The sequence below is a fragment of the Rana temporaria genome, chromosome 6 (genome assembly GCF_905171775.1).
Source record: "Rana temporaria chromosome 6, aRanTem1.1, whole genome shotgun sequence".
Taxonomy (NCBI): domain Eukaryota; kingdom Metazoa; phylum Chordata; class Amphibia; order Anura; family Ranidae; genus Rana; species Rana temporaria.
In genome coordinates, this window is record NC_053494.1 from 212,050,108 (window position 1) to 212,065,937 (window position 15,830).

The 15,830-nt window shown below is 50.1% G+C and overlaps 1 protein-coding gene across 1 annotated transcript in view; it reads left to right on the plus strand.

Annotated features, from left to right (window-relative positions):
- Nucleotides 1-3,240: 3,240 nt before the first annotated feature.
- MAP3K2 (mitogen-activated protein kinase kinase kinase 2) overlaps nucleotides 3,241-15,830 on the plus strand; it is a 77,431-nt gene continuing 64,841 nt past the window's right edge. The window contains exon 1 of the mRNA XM_040358221.1: nucleotides 3,241-3,495. The gene's annotated coding sequence lies outside the window, so the exon portion shown is untranslated. The remainder of the gene's footprint in view (nucleotides 3,496-15,830) is intronic.

Consider the following 15,830-nt stretch of genomic DNA (forward strand, 5'->3'; position numbering starts at 1 on the left):
GTTCTGCTCTCTGTACTGTGGGGGGGTTCTGGTTCTGATCTCTGTACTGTGGAGGGTTCTGATCTCTGTACTGTGGAGGGTTCTGGTTCTGATCTCTGTACTGTGGAGGGTTCTGATCCCTATACTGTGGAAGGTTCTGATCTCTGTACTGTGGAGGGTTCTGATCTCTGTACTGTGGGGTGTTCTGGTTCTGATCTCTGTCCTGTGGGGGGTTCTGGTTCTGATCTCTGTACTGTGGGGGGGTTCTGGTTCTGATCTCTGTACTGTGGAGGGTTCTGATCCCTATACTGTGGAAGGTTCTGATCTCTGTACTGTGGAGGGTTCTGATCTCTGTACTGTGGGGTGTTCTGGTTCTGATCTCTGTCCTGTGGGGGGTTCTGGTTCTGATCTCTGTCCTGTGGGGGGTTCTGGTTCTGATCTCTGTCCTGTGGGGGGTTCTGGTTCTGATCTCTGTACTGTGGGGGGTTCTGATCTCTGTGCTGTGGGGGGTTCTGGTTATGATCTCTGTCTAGTGGGGGGTTCTGGTTCTGATCTCTGTACTGTGGGGTGTTCTGGTTCTGATCTCTGTACTGTGGGGGGTTCTGGTTCTGATCTCTGTACTGTGGGGTGTTCTGCTCTCTGTACTGTGGGGGGTTCTGATCTCTGTGCTGTGGGGGGTTCTGGTTCTGATCTCTGTACTGTGGGGTGTTCTGGTTCTGATCTCTGTACTGTGGAGGGTTCTGGTTCTGATCTCTGTACTGTGGGGGGTTCTGATCTCTGTACTGTGGGGGGTTCTGATCCCTGTACTGTGGGGGGTTCTGGTTCTGATCTCTGTACTGTGGGGGGTTCTGGTTCTGATCTCTGTACTGTGGGGTGTTCTGATCTCTGTACTGTGGAGGGTTCTGGTTCTGATCTCTGTACTGTGGGGGGTTCTGGTTCTGATCTCTGTACTGTGGGGTGTTCTGATCTCTGTACTGTTCTGGTTCTGATCTCTGTACTGTGGGGTGTTCTGGTTCTGATCTCTGTACTGTGGGGGGTTCTGGTTCTGATCTCTGTACTGTGGGGTGTTCTGCTCTCTGTACTGTGGGGGGTTCTGATCTCTGTGCTGTGGGGGGTTCTGGTTCTGATCTCTGTACTGTGGGGGGTTCTGATCTCTGTACTGTGGGGGGTTCTGGTTCTGATCTCTGTACTGTGGGGTGTTCTGGTTCTGATCTCTGTACTGTGGGGGGTTCTGGTTCTGATCTCTGTACTGTGGGGGGTTCTGGTCCTGATCTCTGTACTGTGGGGTGTTCTGGTTCTGATCTCTGTACTGTGGAGGGTTCTGATCTCTGTACTGTGGGGGGCTCTGGTTCTGATCTCTGTACTGTGGAGGGTTCTGGTTCTGATCTCTGTACTGTGGGGGGTTCTGATCTCTGTACTGTGGGGGCTTCTGATCTCTGTACTGTGGGGGGTTCTGATCCCTGTACTGTGGGGGGTTCTGGTTCTGATCTCTGTACTGTGGGGTGTTCTGGTTCTGATCTCTGTACTGTGGGGGGTTCTGATCTCTGTACTGTGGGGGGTTCTGGTTCTGATCTCTGTACTGTGGGGTGTTCTGATATCTGTACTGTGGGGTGTTCTGATCTCTGTACTGTGGGGTGTTCTGCTCTCTGTACTGTGGGGGGTTCTGATCTCTGTGCTGTGGGGGGTTCTGGTTCTGATCTCTGTACTGTGGGGGGTTCTGGTTCTGATCTCTGTACTGTGGGGTGTTCTGGTTCTGATCTCTGTACTGTGGAGGGTTCTGGTTCTGATCTCTGTACTGTGGGGGGTTCTGATCTCTGTACTGTGGGGGGTTCTGATCTCTGTACTGTGGAGGGTTCTGATCTCTGTACTGTGGAGGGTTCTGATCTCTGTACTGTGGAGGGTTCTGGTTCTGATCTCTGTACTGTGGGGGGTTCTGATCTCTGTGCTGTGGGGGGTTCTGATCTCTGTACTGTGGGGGGTTCTGGTTCTGATCTCTGTACTGTGGGGTGTTCTGGTTCTGATCTCTGTACTGTGGAGGGTTCTGGTTCTGATCTCTGTACTGTGGGGGGTTCTGATCTCTGTACTGTGGGGGGTTCTGATCTCTGTACTGTGGGGGGTTCTGATCTCTGTACTGTGGGGGGTTCTGATCTCTGTACTGTGGGGGGTTCTGATCTCTGTACTGTGGGGGGTTCTGATCTCTGTACTGTGGGGGGTTCTGATCTCTGTACTGTGGGGGGTTCTGATCTCTGTACTGTGGGGGGTTCTGATCTCTGTACTGTGGGGGGTTCTGGTTCTGATCTCTGTGCTGTGGGGGGTTCTGGTTCTGATCTCTGTGCTGTGGGGGGTTCTGGTTCTGATCTCTGTACTGTGGGGGGTTCTGATCTCTGTACTGTGGGGGGTTCTGATCTCTGTACTGTGGGGGGTTCTGATCTCTGTACTGTGGGGGGTTCTGATCTCTGTACTGTGGGGGGTTCTGATCTCTGTACTGTGGGGGGTTCTGATCTCTGTGCTGTGGGGGGTTCTGGTTCTGATCTCTGTACTGTGGGGGGTTCTGGTTCTGATCTCTGTACTGTGGGGGGTTCTGATCTCTGTGCTGTGGGGGGTTCTGGTTCTGATCTCTGTACTGTGGGGTGTTCTGATCTCTGTACTGTGGGGGGTTCTGGTTCTGGTCTCTGTACTGTGGGGGGTTCTGATCTCTGTACTGTGGGGGGTTCTGATCTCTGTACTGTGGGGTGTTCTGATCTCTGTACTGTGGGGGGTTCTGGTTCTGATCTCTGTACTGTGGGGGGTTCTGGTTCTGATCTCTGTACTGTGGGGGGTTCTGGTTCTGATCTCTGTACTGTGGGGGGTTCTGGTTCTGATCTCTGTACTGTGGGGGGTTCTGGTTCTGATCTCTGTACTGTGGGGGGTTCTGGTTCTGATCTCTGTACTGTGGGGGGTTCTGGTTCTGATCTCTGTACTGTGGGGGGTTCTGGTTCTGATCTCTGTACTGTGGGGGGTTCTGGTTCTGATCTCTGTTATTTAGGAGGTCGTTGTGAAGTGTTGGCGGTTCTGCTTCCAGTTCAGCAACTGATTGGCTGTAAACTTCGAAGCCCCGCCTTGAGCTGTCACTTTAGCACTGCCATCTCCTCCCCCTCTATAGGCTTTACCCCGCCCCTTAGTGACCCCCTTTAGATCCGCCCATTCCCTTCCATCCACCAGTGTGGCCCCGCCCTCCCCCTGACACATTCGTCCCGCCTCCTCCGTCTCTTCACGCTCGGTCCTTGTTGCTCCGCCCCGTGACGTCACGCGCTGTCTGGCCCATCTCCGTCTTCCCGGGCGCTTCTCTCACCCGCCGATATCTGGGGGGACACCCGGAATTACTGCACCCTCCGCTTCCCCCCCCTTCCCCACCGGCCCCGCCGCTTCGTCTGTGTGAGGAATATGTCCGCCATCTTCTGAGGGAGCCCGGGCCTAATGTGACGGCGGCCCCCGGGCCTGTGTGCCCCCCTGGGGGGCCGAGGAGTCCCTTCCGGTGTAAGTGACACCCCCTGCTCACCTCTGTCCCCCCCCTCACTGTATATATCCCCTCGCCTCTGTCCCCCCCTCACTGTATACATCCCCTCGCCTCTGTCCCCCCCTCACTGTATACATCCCCCTCGCCTCTGTCCCCCCCTCACTGTATACATCCCCTCGCCTCTGTCCCCCCCTCACTGTATACATCCCCTCGCCTCTGTCCCCCCCTCACTGTATACATCCCCTCGCCTCTGTCCCCCCCTCACTGTATACATCCCCTCGCCTCTGTCCCCCCCTCACTGTATACATCCCCTCACCTCTGTCCCCCCCTCACTGTATACATCCCCTCACCTCTGTCCCCCCCCCTCACTGTATACATCCCCTCACCTCTGTCCCCCCCTCACTGTATACATCCCCTCGCCTCTGTCCCCCCCTCCTCACTGTATACATCCCCTCACCTCTGCCCCCCCTCACTGTATACACCCCCTCACCTCTGTCCCCCCTCACTGTATACATCACCTCACCTCTGTACCCCCTCACTGTATACATCCCCTCACCTCTGTCCCCCCCTCACTGTATACATCCCCTCGCCTCTGTCCCCCCCTCATTGTATACATCACCTCGCCTCTGTCCCCCCCCCCCTCACTGTATACAAACCCCTCTCCTCTGTCCCCCCCTCACTGTATACATCCCCTCGCCTCTGTCCCCCCTGACTGTATACATCAGCTCGCCTATGTCCCCCCCTCACTGTATACATCAGCTCGCCTCTGTCCCCCCCTCACTGTATACACCCCCCTCGCCTCTGCCCCCCCCTCACTGTATACATCCCTTCGCCTCTGTCCCCCCCTCACTGTATACATCCCCTCGCCTCTGTCCCCCCTCACTGTATACATCCCCTCACCTCTGTCCCCCCCTCACTGTATACATCCCCTCGCCTCTGTCCCCCCCTCACTGTATACATCCCCTCGCCTCTGTCCCCCCCTCACTGTATACACCCCCCTCGCCTCTGTCCCCCCCTCACTGTATACCTCATCTCTGTCCCCCCCTGACTGTATACATCACCTCGCCTCTGTCCCCCCCTCACTGTATACATCACCTCGCCTCTGTCCCCCCCTCACTGTATACATCACCTCGCCTCTGTCCCCCCCTCACTGTATACATCCCCTCGCCTCTGTCCCCCCCTCCTCACTGTATACACCCCCTCACCTCTGTCCCCCTCTCACTGTATACATCCCCTCGCCTCTGTCCCTCTCACTGTATACATCCCCTCGCCTCTGTCCCCCCCCTCACTGTATACACCCCCCTCGCCTCTGCCCCCCCCCTCACTGTATACATCCCTTCGCCTCTGTCCCCCCCTCACTGTATACATCCCCTCGCCTCTGTCCCCCCTCACTGTATACATCCCCTCACCTCTGTCCCCCCTCACTGTATACATCCCCTCGCCTCTGTCCCCCCTCACTGTATACATCCCCTCGCCTCTGTCCCCCCCTCACTGTATACATCCCCTCGCCTCTGTCCCCCCCTCACTGTATACATCCCCTCGCCTCTGTCCCCCCCTCACTGTATACACCCCCTCGCCTCTGTCCCCCCCTCACTGTATACCTCATCTCTGTCCCCCCCTGACTGTATACATCACCTCGCCTCTGTCCCCCCCTCACTGTATACATCACCTCGCCTCTGTCCCCCCCCTCACTGTATACATCACCTCGCCTCTGTCCCCCCCTCACTGTATACATCCCCTCGCCTCTGTCCCCCCCTCCTCACTGTATACATCCCCTCACCTCTGTCCCCCTCTCACTGTATACATCCCCTCGCCTCTGTCCCTCTCACTGTATACATCCCCTCGCCTCTGTCCCCCCCCCTCACTGTATACATCCCCTCTGTCCCCCCCTCCTCACTCTGGGACACGTCTCGTCACATAACTATGATCTGTCTAGGAAATATTTTGTTATCCAACATGTTATCTGTTCAATGATATGCAGATGATTGTCCTTCCTCTGTAGACCTGCACCATCTATAGATGATTGTCCTTCCTCTGTAGACCTGCACCTCCTATAGATGATTGTCCTTCCTCTGTAGACCTGTACCATCTATAGATGATTGTCCTTCCTCTGTAGACCTGTACCATCTATAGATGATTGTCCTTCCTCTGTAGACCTGTACCATCTATAGATGATTGTCCTTCCTCTGTAGACCTGTACCATCTATAGATGATTGTCCTTCCTCTGTAGACCTGCACCATCTATAGATGATTGTCCTTCCTCTGTAGACCTGCACCATCTATAGATGATTGGCCTTCTGTAGACCTGCACCATCTATAGATGATTGTCCTTCTGTAGACATGCACCATCTATAGATGATTGTCCTTCCTCTGTAGACCTGCAACATCAATAGACGATTGTCCTTCCTCTGTAGACCTGCACCATCTATAGCTGATTGGCCTTCCTCTGTAGACCTGCACCATCTATAGATGATTGTCCTTCATCTGTAGACCTGCACCATGTGTAGCTGATTGGCCTTCCTCTGTAGACCTGCACCATCTATAGATGATTGGCCTTCCTCTGTAGACCTGCACCATCTATAGATGATTGGCCTTCATCTGTAGACCTGCACCATCTATAGATGATTGGCCTTCATCTGTAGACCTGCACCATCTATAGATGATTGTCCTTCCTCTGTAGACCTGCACCATCTATAGATGATCGTCCTTCCTCTGTAGACCTGCACCATCTATAGATGATTGTCCTTCCTCTGTAGACCTGTACCATCTATAGATGATTGTCCTTCTTCTGTAGACCTGCACCGTCTATAGCTGATTGGCCTTCATCTGTAGACCTGCACCATCTATAGATGATTGTCCTTCCTCTGTAGACCTGCACCATCTATAGATGATTGGCCTTCTGTAGACCTGCACCATCTATAGATGATTGTCCTTCTGTAGACATGCACCATCTATAGATGATTGTCCTTCCTCTGTAGACCTGCAACATCAATAGACGATTGTCCTTCCTCTGTAGACCTGCACCATCTATAGCTGATTGGCCTTCCTCTGTAGACCTGCACCATCTATAGATGATTGTCCTTCATCTGTAGACCTGCACCATTTATAGATGATTGGCCTTCATCTGTAGACCTGCACCATCTATAGATGATTGTCCTTCCTCTGTAGACCTGTACCATCTATAGATGATTGTCCTTCCTCTGTAGACCTGCACCTCCTATAGATGATTGTCCTTCCTCGGTAGACCTGCACCTCCTATAGATGATTGTCCTTCTTCTGTAGACCTGCACCATCTATAGGTGATTGTCCTTCCTCTGTAGACCTGCACCATCTATAGATGATTGTCCTTCCTCTGTAGACCTGCACCATCTATAGATGATTGTCCTTCCTCGGTAGACCTGCACCTCCTATAGATGATTGTCCTTCCTCGGTAGACCTGCACCTCCTATAGATGATTGTCCTTCCTCTGTAGACCTGCACCATCTATAGATGATTGTCCTTCCTCGGTAGACCTGCACCTCCTATAGATGATTGTCCTTCCTCGGTAGACCTGCACCTCCTATAGATGATTGTCCTTCCTCGGTAGACCTGCACCATCTATAGATGATTGTCCTTCTGTAGACCTGCTCCGTCTATAGCTGATTGTCCTTCTGTAGACCTGCACCATCTATAGATGATTGTCCTTCTTCTGTAGACCTGCACCGTCTATAGATGATTGGCCTTCCTCTGTAGACCTGCACCGTCTATAGATGATTGGCCTTCCTCTGTAAATCTGCACCATCTATAGATGATTGGCCTTCCTCGGTAGACCTGCACCATCTATAGATGATTGTCCTTCTGTAGACCTGCACCGTCTATAGCTGATTGTCCTTCTGTAGACCTGCTCCATCTATAGATGATTGTCCTTCTTCTGTAGACCGGCTCCATCTATAGATGATTGTCCTTCTTCTGTAGACCTGCACCATCTATAGATGATTGTCCTTCTGTAGACCTGCACCATCTATAGATGATTGTCCTTCCTCTGTAGACCTGCACCATCTATAGATGATTGGCCTTCCTCGGTAGACCTGTACCATCTATAGATGATTGTCCTTCTGTAGACCTGCACCATTTATAGATGATTGTCCTTCCTCTGTAGACCTGCACCATCTATAGATGATTGTCCTTCTTCTGTAGACCTGCACCGTCTATAGCTGATTGTCCTTCATCTGTAGACCTGCACCATCTATAGATGATTGTCCTTCCTCTGTAGACCTGCACCATCTATAGATGATTGTCCTTCCTCTGTAGACCTGCACCATCTATAGATGATTGGCCTTCTTCTGTAGACCTGCACCATCTATAGATGATTGGCCTTCTTCTGTAGACCTGCACCATCTATAGATGATTGTCCTTCCTCTGTAGACCTGCACCATCTATAGATGATTGTCCTTCCTCTGTAGACCTGCACCATCTATAGATGATTGTCCTTCTGTAGACCTGCACCGTCTATAGGTGATTGTCCTTCCTCTGTAGACCTGCACCGTCTATAGATGATTGTCCTTCCTCTGTAGACCTGCACCATCTATAGATGATTGTCCTTCATCTGTAGACCTGCACCATTTATAGATGATTGTCCTTCCTCTGTAGACCTGCACTGTCTATAGATGATTGTCCTTCCTCTGTAGACCTGCACCATCTATAGATGATTGTCCTTCATCTGTAGACCTGCACCATCTATAGATGATTGTCCTTCTTCTGTAGACCTGTACCATCTATAGATGATTGTCCTTCTTCTGTAGACCTGTACCATCTATAGATGATTGTCCTTGCTCTGTAGACCTGTACCATCTATAGATGATTGTCCTTGCTCTGTAGACCTGTACCATCTATAGATGATTGTCCTTCTGTAGACCTGTACCATCTATAGATGATTGTCCTTCCTCTGTAGACCTGCACCATCTATAGATGATTGTCCTTCCTCTGTAGACCTGCACCATCTATAGATGATTGTCCTTCCTCTGTAGACCTGCACCATCTATAGATGATTGTCCTTCCTCTGTAGACCTGCACCATCTATAGATGATTGGCCTTCCTCTGTAGACCTGCACCATCTATAGATGATTGGCCTTCCTCTGTAGACCTGCACCATCTATAGATGATTGTCCTTCCTCTGTAGACCTGCACCATCTATAGATGATTGGCCTTCTTCTGTAGACCTGCACCATCTATAGATGATTGGCCTTCTTCTGTAGACCTGCACCATCTATAGATGATTGTCCTTCCTCTGTAGACCTGCACCATCTATAGATGATTGTCCTTCCTCTGTAGACCTGCACCATCTATAGATGATTGTCCTTCTGTAGACCTGCACCGTCTATAGGTGATTGTCCTTCCTCTGTAGACCTGCACCGTCTATAGATGATTGTCCTTCCTCTGTAGACCTGCACCATCTATAGATGATTGTCCTTCATCTGTAGACCTGCACCATTTATAGATGATTGTCCTTCCTCTGTAGACCTGCACTGTCTATAGATGATTGTCCTTCCTCTGTAGACCTGCACCATCTATAGATGATTGTCCTTCATCTGTAGACCTGCACCATCTATAGATGATTGTCCTTCTTCTGTAGACCTGTACCATCTATAGATGATTGTCCTTCTTCTGTAGACCTGTACCATCTATAGATGATTGTCCTTGCTCTGTAGACCTGTACCATCTATAGATGATTGTCCTTGCTCTGTAGACCTGTACCATCTATAGATGATTGTCCTTCTGTAGACCTGTACCATCTATAGATGATTGTCCTTCCTCTGTAGACCTGCACCATCTATAGATGATTGTCCTTCCTCTGTAGACCTGCACCATCTATAGATGATTGTCCTTCCTCTGTAGACCTGCACCATCTATAGATGATTGTCCTTCCTCTGTAGACCTGCACCATCTATAGATGATTGGCCTTCCTCTGTAGACCTGCACCATCTATAGATGATTGGCCTTCCTCTGTAGACCTGCACCATCTATAGATGATTGGCCTTCCTCTGTAGACCTGCAACATCTATAGATGATTGTCCTTCCTCTGTAGACCTGCACCGTGTGTAGCTGATGTTATCATTGCCTGTATCTGTTGCCACTAAACATATTTTTTCTTCTGGTTGATAAAATGTGATATTTCGAGGATTTGTTTGGGTGTCAGTTCTCGATGTCTGACTGATGCTGTCATACATGTAATTAGCATGTTCTATCGTCTCAATGATATTTGTGAATCTCGGTGTTGGTCTGAGCCGTGGAATTCTTATCGTCTGTATGGCAGATCGCTGTGCTGAAGCAATACCTTGTTATCACTTCTCTGGGTCACATGACACGAGTCAGATGTTTGGAAATCTATTTTATATGTCGTTGTTTTCTAGATGCTGGACAATTCCACCCACACTTCTTGTAAATTTGGAGTGATTGGCCGTGTCCGTGTTTGAGACGTGTTTGAGACGTTTATACACTATACTTCCAAAAGTATTGGGACGCCTGCCTTTACATGAACTTTAATGGCGTCTTAGTCCGTAGGGTTCAATATTGAGTTGGCCCCGCCCTTTACAGCTATAACAGCTTCAACTCTTCTGGGAAGGCCGTCCACAAGGTTTAGGAGTGTGTCTATGGGAAGGTTTGGCCATTCTTCCAGAAACACATTTGTGAGGTCAGGCACTGATGTTGGACGAGAAGGCCTGACTCAGTCTCCGCTCTAATTCATCCCAATGGTGTTCTATCGGGTTGAGGTCAGGACTCTGTGCAGGTTAGTCAAGTTCCTTCACCCCAAACTCGTTCATCCATGTCTTTATGAACCTTGCTTTGTGCACTGGTCGTGTTGGAACAGGAAGGGGCCGTCTCCAAACTGTTCCCACAAAGTTGGGAGCATGAAATTGTCCAAAATGTCTTAGTATGTTGACACCAAGGGGTTGTAAAGGTAAATGTTTTTTCACCTTAGTGCATCCTATGCATTAAGATGAAAAAACATTCAACGGTACCGCCCCCCTGAACCCCCGTTTTACTTACCTCACCCCCTCGAAAGTCCCGCGTGCCCTCGTGATACGTTTCGGTTCCCAGCCTGGCCGTTGATTGGCTAGGCTGGACGGATTTATAGCAGCGCAGCCATTGGCTGGCGCTGCTGTCAATCCCATCTGTTGATGCGTCGGGGGCGGGGCCGAGTAGTAAAACTGGCGGCTATGCCTGCCGCTGTATCACGGGAGCGCGCCCCGCAAAATCTTTCCACCATGCGAGCTCGCATGAAGGTAGAAAGCTTTTGCGAGGAGGAGCCGGACAGCCGCCGAGGGACCCAAAAAGACAGGATTCGGGGACACTCTGTGCAAAACGAGCTGCACAGTGGAGGTAAGTATAACATGTTTGTTATTAAAAAAAAAAATTGCCTTTAGTGTTCCTTTAACCGCTTAACGACCGCCATGTCCCCCCTATATGCAGCCATGTCCCCCCTATATGCAGCCATGTCCCCCCTATATGCAGCCATGTCCCCCCTATATGCAGCCATGTCCCCCCACATATGCAGCCATGTCCCCCCTATATGCAGCCATGTCCCCCCTATATGCAGCCATGTCCCCCCTATATGCAGCCATGTCCCCCCTATATGCAGCCATGTCCCCCCTATATGCAGCCATGTCCCCCCTATATGCAGCCATGTCCCCCCTATATGCAGCCATGTCCCCCCACATATGCAGCCATGTCCCCCCTATATGCAGCCATGTCCCCCCACATATGCAGCCATGTCCCCCCTATATGCAGCCATGTCCCCCCTATATGCAGCCATGTCCCCCCTATATGCAGCCATGTCCCCCCTATATGCAGCCATGTCCCCCCTATATGCAGCCATGTCCCCCATAGATCCAGCCATGTCCCCCCTATATCCAGCCATGTCCCTCCCCATATCCAGCCATGTCCCTCCCCTATATCCAGCCATGTCCCCCCCTATATCCAGCCATGTCCCCCCCTATATGCAGCCATGTCCCCCCCTATATGCAGCCATGTCCCCCCCTATATGCAGCCATGTCCCCCCCTATATGCAGCCATGTCCCCCCCTATATGCAGCCATGTCCCCCCCTATATGCAGCCATGTCCCCCCCTATATGCAGCCATGTCCCCCCTATATGCAGCCATGTCCCCCCTATATGCAGCCATGTCCCGCTTTCATTTGAATAGCTGTAGTGTTCCCGCTGCGCCGTGTATACGACGATAGCAAAAAGTAAAAAATATTTAATTTCTTTCAAAATTGTTGCTCTATTTTTTTTATAGCGCAAAAAATAAAAACCGCAGAGGTGATCAAATACCACCAAAAGAAAGCTCTATTTGTGGGAAAAAAAGGACGCCAATTTTGTTTGGGAGCCACGTCGCACGACCGCGCAATTGTCAGTTAAATCGACGCAGTGCCGAATCGCAAAACCTGGCCTGGGCATTTAGGGGCTTAAGTGGTTAAAGCGGTTCTCCACCCTAAAGTGGAACTCACGCTGATCGGAACCCTCCCCCCTCCGGTGTCACATTTGACACCTTTCAGGGGGGAGGGGGGTGCAGATACCTGTCTAAAGACAGGTATTTGCACCCACTTCCGGCCCGGCACTTCCGGCCCGGCATTCCGTCACTTCCCGTCACCCCCCCCCCCCCCCGTTGTGTGCTGGGAACACTCGGCTCCCAGCACACATCGGGAGCCAATCGGCGGGCGCGACTCGCGCATGCGCCGTAGGCAACCGGGCAGTGAAGCCGCAGCGCTTCACTTCCTGGTTCCCTCAGCGTGGATGGCGGGGGGAGCAGCAGAGAGACGAGCCATCGCTCGTCCTCTGCTGCGATCGGCGCTGGACTCCAGGACAGGTAAGTGTCCTAATATTAAAAGTCAGCAGCTGCAGTATTTGTAGCTGCTGGCTTTTAATTTTTTTTTCCCATGGCACATCCGCTTTAAGAGTTTCCTTCACTGGAACTAAGGGGCCAAGCCCAACCCCTGAAAAACAACCCCACACCATAATCCCCCCTCCACCAAATGATTTGGACCAGTGCACAAATCAAGGTCCATAAAGACATGGATGAAGGAGTTTGAGGTGGAGGAACTTGACTGGCCTACACAACCGATAGAACACCTTTGGGATAAATTAGAATGGAGACTGTGAGCCAGGCCTTCTCATCCAACATCAGTGCCTGACCTCACAAATGCCCTTCTGGAAGAACGGTCAAACATTCCCATAGACACACTCCTAAACCTCCTCCCAGAAGAGGTGAAGGTGTTATAGCCGCAAAGGGCGGGGCCAACTCAATATTGAACCCTACGGACTAAGACTGGGATGCCATTAAAGTTCACGTGCGTGTAAAGGCAGGCGTCCCAATACTTTTGGTAATATAGTGCATCATTGTTCTCCTGTCTGCACACCGCCTGTGGTCCTTCTTTACCTGTTGGGTTATCTTATTTATTTTATGTTCTGTAATATGTGGAGCAGGATGACTCCATTGAGTTTCTTTGTATAGTCCATTAGATTGTAAGCTCTTCTGAGCAGGGCCCTCTTTATCCTCTTGTATTTATTGTATTATAACTGTATTGTCTCCCTTTTTTTTTAGTAAAGGGCTGAGTACACTGTTGACGCTATATAAATCCTGTATAATAATGATAAGGGGTCTCAGGTGTGGCCCCCTTACCTCGCCAAAGGGCCAAACATAATATTCAGATTAGGCACAATGCTACAAGAGATGGTTAAAGTGATTGTAAAGTCAGTTTTTTCTTTTCTATAAAAATAATAAACATGTTTTATACTTGCCTTCTTTTGTGCAATGGATATGAACATAGAAACCCCAATCCTCCTCTTCTCGGGTCCCCTTCTGGCGCTCCTGGCCTCTCCCTCCTTTTGGGTGCCCCCCACAGCAAGCAGCTTGTTATGGGGGCACCTGAACCGAGTTGCAGTTCTGTGTGTCCATCCAGACACGAAGCTCTGCTTCGGCCTCGCCCCCTCTCTCCTTATTGGCTAAATGATTTTGACAGCAGTGGGAGCCAATGGTGTAGCTGCTGTGTTACAGCCAATCAGGAGGGAGAGCCTCAGACGGCCCAGGCACTCGTGGACATCGCTGGATAGAGATGGGGCTCGGGTAAGTATTTGGAGGGGCTGAGGGGGGCTGCTGCACACAGAATAGCTAGATTCAGGTAGGAGAGCCTAACGTTAGGCAGGCGTAGCGTATCGCATATACGCTACGCCGCTGTAAGTTAGAGAGGCAAGTGCTGTATTCACAAAGCACTTGCGTCCTAAGTTACGGCGGCATAGCGTAAATGGGCCGGCGTAAGCGCGCCTAATTCAAATGAGGTAGAGGTGGGCGTGTTGTATTAAAATGAACCGTGACCCCATGCAAATGAGGGGCCGAACGAACGGCGCATGCGCCGTCCGTGGACGTATCCCAGTGCGCATGCTCCAAATTAGGCCGCAAGGGCTTATTGGTTTTGACGTGAACGTAAATTACGTCCAGCCCCATTCACGGACGACTTACGCAAACAACGTAACATTTTCAAAATTCAACGCGGGACCGACGTCCATACATAACATTGGCTAGTCCAGCTTTTTTTTGGAATAACTTTACGCCTGAAAACGCTTTACGTAAACGGCGTATCTTTACTGCGACGGGCAAGCGTACGTTCGTGAATAGGCTTATCTTGCTGATTTACGCATTCTATGCATAAATCAGCGTTCACGCCCCCTAGCGGCCGGCCTAAATAGAAAGCTAAGATACGACGGCGCAAGCCGTCGTATCTTAGCTAGATTTAAGTGTATCTCAATTTGAGAATACACTTAAATGTACGACGGCGCAGATTCAGAGTTACAACGGCGTATCTACTGATACGCCGGCGTAAACCTCTCTGAATCTGGCTAAGAAGTCTTTTTTTATTTTAATGCATGGAATACATAAAGATAAAAAACGTTGTGCTTTTTACAATCGCTTTAACCACTTCAGTCCCAGTAGGATTTGCCCCCTTGCTGACCGGGCCATTTTTTGCGATTCTGCACTGCGTCACTTTAACTGACAATTGCGCGGTTGTGCGACATGGTTCCCAAACAAAATTGGCGTCCTTTTTTCCCCACAAATAGAGCTTTCTATTGGTGGTATTTGATCACCTCTGCGTTTTTTTTTTTTGTGCTTTAAGCAAAAAAGCGCCAATTTTGGTAAAAAAAATTAAGAAAAATTTGCTATAATAAATATCCCAATTTTTATTTTATTTTTTTCATAATATTTCCTTGGTTTACGCCGATGCGTATTCTTCTACATATTTTTGTTAAAAAAAAAATCACAATAAGCGTTTATTGATTGGTTTGCGCAAAAGTTGACGCATCTACAAAATAGGGGATAGATTTATTTATTATTTATTTTTAGTAATGGCCGCGATCAGCATTTTTGTTTTTTTCTATCGTGACTACGACATTATGGCGGACACTTTTGACGCTTTTTTGGGACCATTGTCATTTATACAGCGATCAGTGCTATAAAAATGCACCGGCACTGACACTGGCAGGGAAGGGGTTAACCACTAAGCGGCGAGGAAGAGGTTAAGTGTGTCCTAGGGAGTGATTCTAACTGTGTGGGGGGGGGGTGTGGGCTACATGTGACACAATACTGATCAGTGCTCCAGATGACAGGGAGCAGTAGATCAGTGTCCTGTCACTAGGCAGAACAGGGAGATGTCTTGTTTACACAGGCATTCCCCCGTTTCTGCCGCTCCGTGACACGATCGCGGGACATCGAGGGCACGGTCACGGAGCTTGCGGCAAGGGCGCGCGCCCGCAAGGCTGGAAAATGAACGGGACGTACATGTACGCCCATTTGCCTGCCTGTGCCGATCTGCTGTTGTAAATGTTCGTGCGGCGGTCCGCAAGTGGTTAAGATACAAGAATAATTTTGTTTATTCAGCATGTAATGGAGCTTTAGTTATGTAGCAGGAGGCTGTATATTCTACAATATTTAAATTTTTTGTAAACTCATTCAATGAATACAAGCTAAGGTCATATGCACTGCATAGATGCAGTCACACAACGTCATAGTAACCATGAGATTCAGGAAACGCCGTCGGATTGTTTTTACGGGAGAACTGGCGGGAACAGTAAGCCAGAGGAACACCAGTGACTGGCGGGAGGGAGTTGGTCTGTGAGATGTCCCCTCCCACTACTTTGGAAACCATTTGGATTGGTTTCATGAGAAAGCCACCGGCTGAAGGGGGGAAAAAAAAAAAATGGGTTCCGGTGTTACGGCTGATATCTTCAGTCATAATCCCGGTAAACCACTTGCAGACCGTAATATTATTATACATATTTCTGCCTGCGAGTGGTTGATTGAAAAGTCCAATAGAATTCAATTATTT